The sequence below is a fragment of the Amaranthus tricolor genome, chromosome 1 (genome assembly GCF_026212465.1).
Source record: "Amaranthus tricolor cultivar Red isolate AtriRed21 chromosome 1, ASM2621246v1, whole genome shotgun sequence".
Taxonomy (NCBI): Eukaryota; Viridiplantae; Streptophyta; class Magnoliopsida; order Caryophyllales; family Amaranthaceae; genus Amaranthus; species Amaranthus tricolor.
The window spans coordinates 23,301,968-23,318,394 of NC_080047.1; the positions used below are offsets into that span (position 1 = coordinate 23,301,968).

At 30.8% G+C, this 16,427-nt stretch overlaps 1 long non-coding RNA gene across 1 annotated transcript; it reads left to right on the forward strand.

Moving 5' to 3' along the window:
* The first annotated feature begins 8,858 nt into the window (after positions 1–8,858).
* On the forward strand, positions 8,859–14,278 carry LOC130823602 (uncharacterized). The gene is made up of 4 exons (XR_009046598.1): positions 8,859–9,166; positions 9,525–9,560; positions 12,078–12,153; positions 13,314–14,278. It is a non-coding gene; the product is annotated as an uncharacterized LOC130823602 (long non-coding RNA).
* Positions 14,279–16,427: the final 2,149 nt, after the last annotated feature.

The following is a 16,427-nucleotide window of genomic DNA, read 5'->3' on the forward strand; positions in this document are numbered from 1 at the left end:
TTCGTTGTTCTCTACCTGTACAAAGAAAATTGTGTTTCTTTCAAAATTGACATTGTCAAATAAAAAACCTTTTAAAATGTCTTTCAACTATAATAGTACCTTAAGTATAGAAATGAAAGAGAACGAATCGTGTGACTGTGTGAGGCGTCTAGTGAGGAAGAAGAAGAACAGGGGCAGCGGGACTGGGAATGAAGAACAGTGCAGCAGCAGCACAGTCTGAGGCGTCTCGAGGAAGAAGAAGAAGAAGGAGAGAAATGAAACTGAGATTGGGAATGAGAGAAATGATAGTGGCTTTAGTTTTAGGCCAGAAAGAGTTGGTTCAGCGTCATATCCTTTGGGTTACGGTAATTAGTAGTAATAGCTCCATCCTCCATTCCTATCAGAGATATTTACGAGAAATAAAAATCCTCCCTCCAATTTACAATTATTATTTCATTTTTTTATGGGGAAAGTTCATTTAAGATGTCTTTTTTTTTAGTCATGATTTTATACCATTTTGCTTTTAAAATTACAAAATTATTCTCATTTAGTTTTATTAACCCTTTGACATGTAATTTTACTGACATAAATTTATTTGCAAACTACTTCATATTTTTACTGACATGTAATTGCAAACTACTTGCCTACTTTATTTGCTTAAAAAAAATAGTTTTATCTATTAAATAGATAATTCACCTAAAAATATTTATATTCAATAAAAATTATACAAACATTCTTTTTTTTTCAAGATCTTTCCCTTTTCATTTAGTCATGACTTTTTAAAAAAAAATTTGAAAAAATCTTTCAATTATTCAAATAAAAAAGTAATTAAGCTTTTTGTATTCATTTGATTATTGTAACAAACTTAATTCTCAAGAGGTTGGGGTGTTACAATTGAGAATTGACCTTCATCGAGGCTTTGCCTAATGTTCCAAATGAGATAGCTCGATCGATACATGAAAACGTGTCTTGGTGTATGTTATTTGCTAATGACATTATTTTGATAGATGAGATTAATGAGGAGATAAATGCTAAGTTAAAATTAAGGAGAGGAAAGTTGTTAAGGGCCACGTACCTATCTTCTAACTCCTTCTAAATTGACCCAAAATAACTTTTTATTCTTAATATTTATTTTTAATTTCAAATTTTAAAATATTAATTCTCAAATGTTACGCATACTTTGAGGAATAAAGTTCAATACGAAGATATAAGAAAGGGTTTAGGACTTGTAAATATGAGGAAAAAGTAAAAGAGAATCGTTTAAAATTATTTGGGCATATGCAAAAACAGAGTTAAGAAAAATAGAAAGTTGAAACTTAAGAGACTTAAAAAGAAGGCGAGAAAGACCGAAGATAACTTGGAGGATTGAAGAGGAAAAGGATATGGATGAAGTAGATTTACAAATTGAGATGGTAGAAAATTGAAATGAATGGAGAAGAATCCATTAATTTGGACGATTATTAAACTAATATATTGATTTATATAGTTAATTTCAATCTTTTGAGATTAAGATTCTAATGTTGTTATTGTGGTTTGAATATATTTTGTTAGGAAAGAAATATGAAAATCTTTAAGTGATTTCAATTTGATAGAATATATACTACGATAATATTAGTGTGCATGATTAAATTACCTTGAAAATGGTGCATTTTACCTTGGAAAAATCAACTCCTAAAAAAATAGCTAACGTTGTCATCTATTTACCATGTCTTAACCAAATATAAATTGATTCTCATATTAGTGATGTAGAGATTTAATAAGGTATAATGAAATTTGGAACTTTGGAAGCAGAAATGGTCATAGGCTCGGATTTGTTTGGGTCCAAATTAGGGCTGTAAATGTGGTCAGAAACCTGTTTTACCGACTTGTTACCGACCGATACCGAACCCGTTTTTGACCGAATACAAGTGACCAGATACCGACCGCTACCGAACCCGAATGGTGACCGAAACCGTTTCCGACCTGTTTTACACATACCGAAACCGACCGGTACCGAACCTGTTTTAAACCGAAAACCGTTTTCGACCTGTTTTTATCATACCGTGACCGACCGATACCGAACCTGTTTTCAGACCGAAACCTATTTTCGACCCGCTTAATACCCGTTTTTAACCGACCGTTTTTGACCGAATCTATATTGTACCGAACCTGTATTATACCGAACCTGGAACCTGTTTTGTACCGAACCTGTTTTGGACCGAACTTATCTACATAATTCTTCTAAGTTGTCAAAATATAATAAAATTTTATATAAAATAATTAAATTAAACTTAATTATATTATTTCTATATGATAAAAATTAAATTAAATATAAATTTTTATAAAATAAATATATAAATTATAAGTTAATATATATTAACTCAGTAATTTAGTAAAGCCTTTTTCTTTTCTAAAAAATTAAGTATAAATTTTACAAAACTCAGAAATTGCAAAATTGCATAAACATAGTTCATACTTTGCAACCAATATAATTACCAAGTTCAGGTTAATTTGCTGACTAATTAATACTGTATTAAAATCAACATATAACAATATAAACCAATACAAAATATTAACCTATGAAATTGATAAACCACTTTCATTTCATTTAATAGTTTAGACGAAATTTAAAATAGATCCATTACATTTTTTTCCCTACCAATAATATAAACATCAATAATCCTAACTACACAAAAAGTCTTTTCCAAATTTTAGTTATGCATAAGAAATTGCAAAAGTATAACTCATTTCATCACTTTCATCTTCTTCCTCCTCTTCCATCACCACCTTAGATCTCCTGCTCCTAGTCCTCAATGCGACACCGCCTTTCAATAATCTGTAAGGAACTGCTCCACCAAACTTAGTGTACCTTAAGATCATATAAAAGTAACAACTTTCAGATACTGAGTATTATGATTAAGAGCATGAGATGGAAAAACGACAGAAAGTTATAATAAATAAAATAAAAAAAATATAAATTATAAAATATAAATTGGGCGCTCAGATATGATAATTTGGTAAAAAACCCAATTACAAGAAAAAAATCTTCATAGAGCACTACACTTACCTGAAGCATTATCATCATGATCAGTGTTATTTTCCTCAATAACACTTAATATCTCCTTCGCATTTTCCTCGGGTTCAAACCCAAATAGCCAATTTCGCGTTGTCACCAAAATTTCAACATTTTTTGGTAACAAAGAAGATCTCAATTTGTTAAGGATCCGACCACCAACACTAAAAGCAGATTCAGATGCAACAGAAGTACGTCATTGGGGTACGATACATGGTACTGATCCCAAACCGGTGACGTAATTTTTTTATGTTTAACAACTCTTCTTTGTTCGGGGACAGCCACAGCAGGGTCAGCCATACCTTAAAAAAAAAAAATTAGAGCGCAAAAAACGACTTTAAAAACATCAAGAAGATAAACAGTACATTTGAATTTATATTAGTCAGACCAAAATTTCCTATAAACATCAAGAAGATACTTTAATCAAAATCAGTCAATACGAACAAAATTTCAGAACCACCAACTCTCTTTCTCTTGAATTTAAAAACTTTTAAGAAAAATAAAAAGAGATCATCATTTCCTTCCACACCAATAGCCATCAGAATCAGAACTGATATTAAAACACCCAATATTAAAACTTTTAATACTGCATTTTATCTTGAAATATCCATTTCCAGTACAATAATTTTCATGGACCAAGTTAAAATGGGTCACTAAACTTACTACTCTTGTCAATTTATTATGAAGTTCTCCTATTCAACACCAGTAATAACAATAGATTCAGTCCCAATTCTGGGTACAATGGCCACCTGTATGGCTTCATCTTCCGCCGCACCAATATCATCCAACAAATTAGTAAGTGCCAATTTCAGCTCTATGTTCTTCCCCATTCCGTTTCTCATCATCCCTTTTTCGCCATCTTTATGACCCAAACTAGTAAAACTCCCTGCATACTCATCCTTAATCTGAGTCTTCCCTTTTAGATCATACTTACCATCATCATTCACATACACATCAAACTTACAGAACCCCATCCACATTCCACTCTCAAACGAAATCACCAAAACCTCCTCTTCTTTCTCTTTCTCAATCGCACTTCTATTCTTTTTCGGTCTTTCTACTTTTGTTTCAATCACTGAATTCAATGTCTTCGGAAACTCAACAACATCAGACTTCACTGCAGTACGCCGCTTTGGTACCGCCTTTAGTGTCGTACGCTTAGGCTTCGGAGCTGTTTTGTTGCGATCTAGCCGAAGATGATTTCCTTGGTTAGTTCAGATGGAAAGGTGTTGGGAGTGGAAGAAAGAGTGGCATTACAAAGCAAAATAATCAATGATGTTATCATCAATAACAGCAATAACAACGACACCGACACCGACACAGCAATAACAGCAATAATCAAGGTTAGGGTCATTCGTTTCATACTCTATCACATATTCAGATTCAATTAATCTGGCATGGTAAAGAAATACAGATTGGAGAAAATCAGAAACTTACCTATTGATGGTTTCAAGATTGAAGAAGATGACGATATGTAGCAAGATTGAAGATGGGAATGGGAATGGGAGTGTTTCAAGAAGAAGAAGAAGAAGATGGGAGAGAGTGCAGCAGTGAATGAGTGAAGGAAGCAAATGAGAAATGAATGACGGCTAGCAATTAGCATTAGGGTTTTGAAAAAGTTAGGGTTTGGGCTTATCAACGGTTTAGATTAGATCCCTTGATCTAACGGTTCATATTAGTTTTTTTTTTTTTTTTTTTAATATATTAGAGTATGTTTAATCAATGGTTTAGATTAATTGATTTCAAAATGAAGGGTTATGATTTATCATGCCTTTTGCCAAGTTGACAATCCATGTATTGAGGTTGTGCACCAATGGGATAATCTTATGTGTTTTTTTTTTTTTTTACAACTAAATTTTTTTTTTAAAATATGAGTAATTCATTGATTTAATGGTTTCTAAATAAACTTCTTAATTTTAATAAATAAACCTCTTTCTTTCTTATTTCTAAAATATATATATATATATACTTCTAATTATGCAACTATTATTTTATTTGCCAAAAAAAAACAATGTTATAATGTTATTGGTATTTATATAATTCTATATTGAAATTGAAAAGTCTATAAATTACACCCAAAAAGATAATCGTTAGAATAATTCACGAGTTGATTTATCAAATAGAAATAATTAACATGATATGATCAAATATATTAATTAATTATAATCAATTTATCAAGTTGAAATAACCAGACCTATGATCAAATATATTAATTAACTTAAATAGAGTTCGTTTAAAATCAAACTTATCATTATGACCGATCACATTAGTTGAAAATAACACACCCCATGGACAAACGAAGGTCAATTCAATCAGTGATGAAGATATATTATTAAGACAATCTAACAAACTTACATTGTGACATTAATAACATATTATTGTTGTAAATTGTAATTGTCTAATTGATATTAGATGAAGTCGATCAATTAACATGTTATGATCTATTAATTAACTTAGACGGAGTTGATTAGTTGAATTTGATGTCATAAAACTCATAACCTAACGACATCTATAAAACTTGATGTGAGGTTCCACCTTCTATATATCATTCCCATCATGGATAAACGCATGATCAATGACATTATGAGGCAACACGATGCGATTTTTTACCAAATTGGAACAGAATAATTGGAACATAATTGAACTGAATTAAATCATGGTTTAAATGAATTGAACTGAACCGATATCAACCAAATTAACCGGAATATCGGTTTAACTGAATTGAACCGAACCGATACCAACCAAAACTGAACTGAACAGAACTGAATCCCGGTTCAACTAAATTGAACTGAACCGATACCGACCAAAACCGACCGATTGTGACCGACCGATTCTGACCCGCATACCGATTGTGACCGACCGATTACCGATTTTGACCGCCCGGTTATGATCTGTATACCGATTACGACCTGCAAAAAACCGTTTTTGACCGACCGAATGTGACCTGTTTCCGGTAATGACCGGACCGATAAATACCGGACCCATACCGACCGACACCCGCCAAGGAAAAAAACCGGATTCGACCGGATACCGAATAAACCGACCGATACCGACCGGTACCGAAAGACTTATACGACCTGCTTTTGACCGACCGTTTTTTACCGAACCTGTTTTTGACCGACCTGTTTCCGACCTTTTAACCCGTTTTTACAGCCCTAAGTCTTAAATCCGAATTTTTAGAGTATGAAAATTTTGGATCCGGAGCAAGATATGATATCGATCTAGAGCCGTAAAAATGTATTTTAATCTAATCATTTACACTTATTTACATTTAAAAGGTTTCATTAATACTGAATACGTTTATAGGTTGTATATAAGCCTAAGTTAAGTCTAAGTAAATATAGAATACTAGTGTAATCTACGTGCAATGCACGAGATTTTTTAAACTTTTATATATATAGTAATTTAACTATTTTAATAATTTTTTCTTAACATAATTATTAATTATTCAGATAAAAAGATATTTAATAATAATATAAAAAAATTTACATACTCTATCAAAGTAAATATTAAATTTATAGTGTAAGCTATTCACATATTACATCTTAATGCAATAATAGCAAAAATACTTTAACATATTTAAAGACATTACATTTTATAAGAAGTTTTGATTTATATTAGGCAAATGATGACAACATATATTTTTTTTTTCTGCAAAACAAACAAACAAAAAATTAATCTAAATAGTAAAAAATCATGATATTATTGCATAAACTTTTACAATAAAATGTAATTGTAATTAACTTTAACTGCCTCAAATATTAGAGAAAACCTCCTCGTACACAACATTATCAGTTTATCAGTGAAAGACTGCGGTGTTTTGTCTTTGTTGCATATCAAAATCTTAAGACCGCGTTTGCTAGTAACCCGTGAAACAACAACATACAATTGATCATAGCTAAAAGTTACACTTTAATTGATGATGATGAATTCGGCAAACTATCATAATATGGACCGTAAAGAATTATAAAAGCACCAATTAAGATATAATTATCTCATTTATTTTAATTTGGTGTATATAAGTTATAGGTATTATAAAATTATGACCTTATTCTTCCCCATATATTCAGCAATAATTTTTCAATTCTGTGAATGAATTTTGGATTTTGATTTTAACTGTGATATTTTAGGCTAAATATAGATTAATAGTATATAAACGCAATACATGATGTTTGTTAAATATAAAATTATTGATTATATATTATGTCATAAATACTATTTTTGTGAAGTTGACGATTTTGTAAAAATATTTTGCGGAAATTACATGCTTGCAAAATTATTGTCTACATAATATAATAATCCAATCATTCTTATTAAATTAAACCAAATGAAAAAGTTCTTAGAACATGTCATTTGTCATTTTCCAACAAAATTAATAATTTGTATAATGTTGAAATTTTTAATTTGGATAAATTAATTTATATATTACAAAAGATATGCATTGTTATATAAAATAGTTAGTAGTTGTCACCAAAATATTACTTGTAAAATACTTGTCATAAAATCATGCGATGCTATGTAAAATTTTCAGAATGATTTTAGTAAGTTTTACATGTTTGATCTTATAAAAATATTTTTGAAAACTTAACATTAATATTTTAAAATCATAATTAATGTAATAAAAATCTTTTTAAACATCACACAATCACATTTATGATGTTCAAAATTAATTTAAAATCTGTTTTGGGATGCGTAATCAGTGACGAATTTAGGATTGAAAGTCAAGGGTAGCACCATTATAAAGAATATTTATGATAATTGAAAAACTAAATAATATACATATTAAATTTATCAATTTTGCAAAGTAAAATGAATTTCTAAAATAATGATACACATACCGTAATCAATTACAAGATTAAAGGGCGATACTTAGATCGTAAATCGCATATTTTGTTTTTTTTTTTTATCGTATTACTCATTAATAACAGGTTAAAATCATTATCATCATTATCCTATCCAGTATATCCCGCTCATAGAAAATTAAAGCCAGGGTCTGGGGAGGGAAAGACGGCGGCAACTCATACTCATAAAGAGAGCGCGGCCAAAGGAGTCCTCCAACTCGAGAATGATAAAGAGACATGATTACACGTGATATATAACTTAAAGGCCTATAGATATGGAAAAACACCATTCACTGATTTAACTAAATAAAGTTAATTTATTCTAATTCTTAATTAATTAAGTTAAAATAATGAGTAATTTAATTTAATTTATCAACTTAATTTGAAAAAGTATTTATTTTTCATAATTTGCATTGATTTTGAAAGAAACCAAAGCTAAAAGAAAATAATAGCAGTAAAAAAACTTGTCAATCAGAAAACTAACCCAAAAGCAATATAACCCTTTTTTTTGCGATTAATTAATTTATAACCCTTATTTTTATATTATTCATGGAAACTTATGACCCTATATAACCCTTTTTTTTCGATTAATTAATTTATAACCTTTTATTTTTATATTATTCATGAAAACTTATGACCCTATACAACCCTTTTTTTTTGCGATTAATTAATTTATAACCCTTTATTTTTATATTATTCATGGAAACTTATGACCCTATATAACCCTTTTTTTTGCGATTAATTAATTTATAACCCTTTATTTTTATATTTTTTATGAAAACTATGACCTTTATTAAATAAACGCAATATAACACAAAAGTTCCTTTTTAAACTCATATTTAGACAAAATTAGACCATTAAAATAATATTGAAAGACACAATGTCGTGAACATTCATCAATATTTATTTTATGTGATATCATCCGCATCATATTATAAATAAGAACATGTCATATATCCTTCACATTTTAATCTAAGGAATAGTAGACCTCCAGCTACTGACACGTGTCTTTAGCTTGCAATCCTAACCCTCCATTAATCTATTCCCATTTTTTTGATCTGCTTTCTTTTCCATCTTTGCCCTGTTCATTATCTCTTCAGTTCATTCACCAATCACCATCCCCTTACTCTTTGCTGTTATGTCCTCCTTTCCCGTTATTGAGTTTCTTTCTCTATTTTTCCCTTTATTATTCTCTGTTAATCATCTCGGTTTCTTCCTCTACTCTTGGTCCTTCATTTTCTTTTCAAGTACTTATTGATTTTCTTCTGACTTCCATTTCTTTGCTGAGTTTCAGGTAATTGAAAACTTTCACATTATTTGTATAATTAAGAAGATTTTCATTTGGATTACGGGCTGAAAAAATTAGGGATTTATTTTTCAATGAAAATTTAGGGTTTCTATTGTTGATGATTCGTATGCATTGATTTTGTATGCCTATTTTTATTGTATTTCATTGTTGATTATAATCTGGGTTTTTATCTGTGTCTTTCTTTTCATTATTGTTTTATTGTCTTGCATTTCAATTTTCTGGGTTTTGTCTTTGTTTTCAAATTCCTTTGATTCAATTTTTATTTTTTCAATTTAACATTTCATTGTTGTTTTACTGACTTTGTGTTCGTTCGTTAATTTGAGTTTCATTTTGTTGAAAACAGGGAAAATGAAATACAAAGACAATCATCAATACCGAGGTGTGTCTTATTTCTAGCTTTTATTGGAGCTAATTTGCCTTCTGGCTTTGTTTTGATTTTTTCCTTGGCTATTGATGATGATGGGTAGGACACTGGTGTTGGAAATATTGTTGCTTGTTATCATAATTTTGTTGCTATTATAAGTGAATATTATTTGTCTTGCTTTATTGGTGTTAAACATATATGATTTTGATTGTTGTATGAGCCCAAGAACAAAAGATCAGTACCCCATTTGCACGTTAAAACTGTCCTGAATTGGAACTTAGAATCTGTATTTCCATTGCTCTGTTTTCTGGGTATTTGCTCTCTTTTGCATAATTCAAGGAATTAATTTGGTTTAGGATGAAACTTGATATAGTGTTGAAACACCTTCAATTATAGTCTCATCGTCGAGAGATTGGAGCTCTAGAGCTTCTTTCCCAGCAAACCAACCAAGTAAAACACTTGAACTAGTGTAATTGGGTATAAAGACGCTGTTTTTCTCATGCACCATGGTATTTTTGTGCCTAAACTTTGAATCTGGCCTATGAAACACCATTTTCATGAAGGGAATTTGGCCTTCTGGTGGACTTAATTGTAAGAACCATGGGTTAATAACACCATAAGTCCATCACCAAGTCTCTGAATTGCTTCCTTGTTGAGAAAAGGAAGTGAAGGATATTTTGAAATTTGGTACATTGCTGATTTCATGAACACATGTTGATTTATTATGTTTTTTTAATCACATTTTGTGTTGTTTCTAAATTAAGTTTTTTTTAATGTTTAAGACAAAAAAACGCGTGTTGGGGATAGCATTATATGAAATATGAAACGCGTTGCGAAGTCAGATGTGTATAGGGAGGAGACTCGCTCAATTTCCTTCCTAGGTGCTATATTTCTTGTTTTAGGTGGGTAATTTTTGTTGTAATATGCATTAATGATAATGTATTAGACTCTAGATTAAGTATATTATTATAGATTTAGCTTAATCTCTTCCAATAATGGTCATTTCCATTGTAAAGAAGCAAGTGACCAAACAAGTGTAACAGAAGAGAATTAATGAAGGGAAGAGGAAATTTGTATTGTAAGTTCTCCTTGATAAGGATTCAGGTGTAATATTATAAATAATGGAGTACTAAAAACATATTTTTAAAGCCTATTTTATGGAGAGAGCTGAAGCATATAACTTTTAAGCTGTTTAGTTAAAGCTTTTCTTTTGCACATTTTCTTAAACAATATGTATCTATATCAAAGTATTAGAAGTGTTCATTCAAGTCATTGGGTGATTTTGGGTTGGGTGAATTTTGGGTTAAGTGTTTTGGGACGGTTCAAAATCGAGTCTTGTCTCCACATTGATTTTTACATTATTTTAAATTCATTTTGAAGTCGAATTAAGTCGGGTTCGGTTTAAGTCGGGTTCGGTTTCAAGGTCGGGTAAATAGCGGGTCTGTTTTAAACACCTCTATCAAGTATCAACCACATCTAATTATATGAGGCGGTTTTATTATGTCGTTATTCTTTTTTCGTGAAATTTTCAATTTTGCCCATCCCTCAAAAAACAATGCTCTGATTTTTATATCCTTCTGGAAAATTTTTTAGCAAATTTATAAAAACATACTAATAAAGTTAAAAGTCAAGAGTTTCAATCAAATGAGCGGAAAATAAGAAATTATTGATTAAATTTTTAGTTAAAAAAATCATGTATGTGTTGTATGCAATTAATTGACTTTTTTTTTCTTTGTGAATCACTTATAAAGAAATATTTTTAATTTATCAATCAACTTTTATTTGATTTTATTCCTTTTTTGTGTCAATCATGAATAAGAAAAAATGCTTTATTATTTCGTTTTATAGTAGTAATATAAAAATAAAAATAGTAATAATCAATTGTCATGCACATATGAATAATGTTTAGATTTCAATAGAATTAATACTCATAAAAGCTTGACATTTATAAGTTTACTTCAATTTTTCCATATGATGATTAATTGTATAAATAATTAGGGTGTAAAATGTAACAATTTTCTTGTATATAAACTTGAATAAATCATATACAAGGATTCCATTGTTTTATTTTATGGTGAAAATTTAAATTTGTGACGTTTGGTTTATATTCCAAATATATTACTTTCTCTCTTTTGAATTAGTTATATTTTTAGATTTGTGACACGAGAATAAAAAAGTCACTTTCAATCCATTTTGTGAAAATTTGAATCATTTAAGCAAAAAATATATAAAAGTTTCTTAAAATAGGTATGGGATAATTTTAAAAACTAAATTGTTTTTTAATACGTGAATATTGTTTTTTAAGAACTAAGATGTTTAGTAGATGCTTATTGAGATGGTTAATTTTCAAGTGATTTGTTAATGATGATGATTGATAAGAGTTGTCAATTTTTAATAGAATGTTTGAGTTGAACATGGGTTATACCTTCTTTGGCTTGTAGAGAACTTTTGGTTTCTTGGTTTTGCTTGAACTTTGGTTGGATTTGGTTGTGTCACCATAATAGTGATGCGAATATGTGGGTGCATTTGCAGGTCCAGATGAACATCAATCATGTGAATATGGTTATCATTGATTTTGCTCTTCAACCTTATGGTTTACTCATAAAAGGTTTTTTACTATTCCTTTTTCTCATTTAAAAATTTGTGTTAATATATTGATAGTGCTCATTTTGTCGCATTTAATTTGCATTCAATATTTATTTAGGGTTGTTTCAATTACTTTGAGAAATTTTTTCTTTTCGTAATTATCCGAAAAAATTTCTTTTAATCTCATTTACAACTTAATCCATCTCATCTACTTATTTCTACAATTGATTATTTATTTTAGTTATTAGCTAAAAGTTAATAATTAGAGCACATCTAAAATAGTATTAAATTAAAGGGGATAATTTATGGGAGTTTAACTTAGACAAGTGCAATGACATAGTTGCCAACAAAGGTGGTTTGGGCACGTTGGACTACAGTTATGCCCATAGCTCTAACAATGAGGGGGTCTTAAGGATTAGCTTATACCAATATTGCTTTAATTAACCAACTTATTTTTAAGTCTTAAATTTTTTGAAATCTAAACTAAAAAAGGTCTAAAAATAATTTTGTATTTTTAACCCGCTCATAATTGCTAGCAAATTTTTATCACCTCCATTGTTGGCTAATATTTTTTCTTTAATGAGTGATGACTAATGAGATAGCACTTGTCCTTGCTTTTCTGTATGTTTACAATTCCAAAAGTAGTAGAACGACAACTTTAGAGTATGGAATCAAATCGTTGAGAAAATTGGGGTGGGGTGGGAATGAAGATGCAGATGAAACCGCCTCCAAGTTTTCCCAAGAAGATGTAGATGATACTATTATGGTAAAAAGCTTCCCTTTAAGTATTTTCTATCATGTTTCTCTTAATCATTTTATCGTCTTGTTTGATATTTATGAAGTCTGATATAGCATGTCTACTTTAGTAGCAAATCTGCAGTATTCCCAACTCAGTAATTTGCCTTGGCATAGTATTTGCATATGTTAGATGGACTTTATGGTTTGCGTTTTGTTTTATGTAACCACCTTTATTCATGGTTTGGATTAACATATTGTAGTCATGAGCTTAACAATAACTTGAGTTTTACTTTGTTATTTAATTCATGGTTCAATTAGAGTATTGAAATCATTGATTGAACAATGGCCATCACCTGTATCATTTCATGTAGAATGTATCCACTGAATGTCAATCAAGTAACTGAATGAAATTTCTGACAACAAAAATATATTCTTCATTCGCAGATGCTTAACTTTTCATATAATGTCATCAACAATGGAGGTAGATTAAGAACTGTTCTTGATGTGGGTTGTGGTGTTGCGAGTTTTGGTGGTACCTTCTCTCATCCGATGTCATTGCTATGTCCTTGGCACGTATTGATGTTCATCAAAATCAAATACAGATTGCATTGGAAAGACGAACCCCTGCTTATCTTGGTGTTTTAGGGACAAAAGGCTACCATATCCTAGCAGGTCATTTGAACTTGCGCACTGCTCACGATGTACAATGGATTGGCTTCAAAGAGATGGTACATTTCTTCTTGAGTTAGATAGGGTGCTAAGGCTTGGTTGCTATTTTGCTTAATCTTCTCCGAAAGCATATGCACAGGATGAGGAGGATCTTAGGATATGGAAAGAGACAAGTGCTCTTGTGGAGAGGATGTACTGAAAAGTAGCTGCAAAAAGAAATCAAACAGTCGTTTGGGTCAAGCCTTTGAACAATGACTGCTACATGCAAAGGCTTCCTGGTACTCAACCTGCACTTTGCCGATCTGATGATGATCCCAATGCTGTTTTGGATTGCCAATGGAAGCATACATCACATCATACTTGTGTTTTTTATGTTGATAGTTGTTATTCTCTTATAACTTGACCTTGTGCTTATCTTTCTGGGTTTACATGTTCTTTTCAAGGGAAATCGTTGATGATCTCTTTCAAAAATGGTTTTTGAAGATAACATGTAAAGAAGTATCCTTCATCTTGATTTTATATCTTCTGTAACTTTGAAATATTTTTCATGAGAATATTAATGTAGAGTTTGGGTTGACGAAGTCTTTGAAACATTAATTTAGTATTATAGGGATGAAGTTTCCAAAATGGATATTCGGTGGGAAGTTTCTGGTAACTATGGTCCTAATAATTTGGAGGATATTGGTGATGTGATACGACATTTTGAAATTTATGGAGTTTTTACTTTTGATTTTCTTGAAGCAAATGTGATAAAGTTAATGGTGATTGTATATATGATTGTTGAAGTGATGAAATTGGATAAATTTTTGCGGCAATCCATCAGCCTCAGAAGTGTTCATTACACAATTTTGCATGGATCATAGCCAACAATTTTCCATATCATTTGACTTGCGTGTTTAGAATTAATTTAGCATTATAGGGATGAGGTTTCTGAAATGGAATTCGGTGGGAAGTTTCTTGTTTCTGGTAAATATAATCCTAATAATTTGGAGGTTTTTGGTAATGTGATATGACATTGTTGAAGTTTATGGAGTTTAAGAATTAATTTGCGCAAGTAATTTAAATCTGTACCAAAGGTGAAGAAACCAATTGATTTTAGAACACGTAGGGATGTCTAAATTGTTGTAATCTTGTGTAAGAAAACATAAATTTTGACTGATTACAAGGAATACTAAAAAGTGTTCTTGATATTTCTATCTGATTATAAAAAAATAAAAGTATATAAAATATCATTATTAAATTCGATAGTGTAATTTGGGGGACCGCGTGGATAGCACGCGGCCCCACAACTAGTAATATCAAATGAGAAAAATAAACTATATTCAAAAAAAGATACTCATAAGAAATAATTTTATGTAATGTCATAAAAAACACTAATGGTATAAAGATTGCACTACAGAAAAACCATACAGATAAAACATAATAAAAAAAGAAAACATACTAAAATAAATGGACTACTCTAGATTAGGGATGACAATGGGTCAGACTCGGCTTGGATTACACATACTTCGACTTTGCTCCGAGTAATATTCAGACTTTCTTTTTCAATCTACCTCCATTCGAATTTGAATTATGCATACTCGAAGTTCGTCCGACTCGAACTCCCGGACTATATAACTACACAAATCATACATTGATCATGATAATTAGTTAATGCTTGCAACCCAAAATAAAATTAGCATTTTGAACAAAAACATGCGTCTTTCTTCAACCTTGGTCTTCTACAAACACCAGCAATGGAAGCAAGACATCAATGGAAGCCTAAGGTATAATTTTTTCCCATTTTTGATGGGTGGCCTGTGCTACCCTAGGTAACATAATACATCGGCCTATGTGCGTAATGTGTCGGATATAGAGTGGATCTAACACGTCTGAGACATGTCTAGGTCTTAAAAGGGTCAGAGAATTTGTTCTGAGTCAGATCTCGGTGAAGACCCTACACTCAGATCCCAACCCATTTTTTGGATCTGGACTTGAACCCCAGATTCATTGGGTCTCAAAAAATTAAACCCGAACCTTAAAATTAGTAGCGGGTTTGAAGCGGGTTGAATAGGATCTTAGACTCATAATCATCCCTATCCTATTTGGGAGTATGATTTTGGGAGAATTTCTTGTAGCACAGCATCTAAGTTGTATAGAACACAATTACTCAGTTCCATTGTCAAATACCAAGCTATCATATGTAAAAGTCACTGTAAACTATAAATCATTCAACATTTACACTTTCTAGTTTTGCCTTCGCCTGTATGTAGTGAATTTGTGAGAGAAAAACTACATATTTTGTAGTTGTTAAAAGGTAGGGAGAATATAAGGAGAAAAGTAGTATAAGAGATAAACTTATATCAATTTTCCTTCTATTTCCTTATTGTTGTATCTCGGTACTACAATACCTTGCACATATATATAGCACAAGAAAAGGAAAAAGTACAAATGTAGTACTATTGTAAAGGATAGATTAATCCACATTTCAATGCATTCACTTAGTGTGGTTACATCAATCACAACACTCCCCCTTGAATGCATTACATATATGTGGAAATTTAATAATCCTAAAACTGTCTCATTAAAAACCTTTATCAGGAAAAATCCAGTGAGATAAAAAAAACTGATTAAAGGAAAGAAGAGTACAGTGAGCATATTTCTCCCGCTGAAGTTAACATATGTCTCGAAAACGGCACATTCCAATCTTGCGTACCAAATACTCGAATTTCTTTGACGGGAGTGACTTTGTGAATAAATCAGCGGGGTTTTCACAGGATTGAATTTCTTGGACTTTTATCAGTTTATCTTTCTGCAGATTATGTGCGAAGAATAATTTTGGTGACAAGTGTTTTGTTCTGTCTCCCCTGATGTATCCTTCTCTGACTTGGTTGATACATGCATCATTAT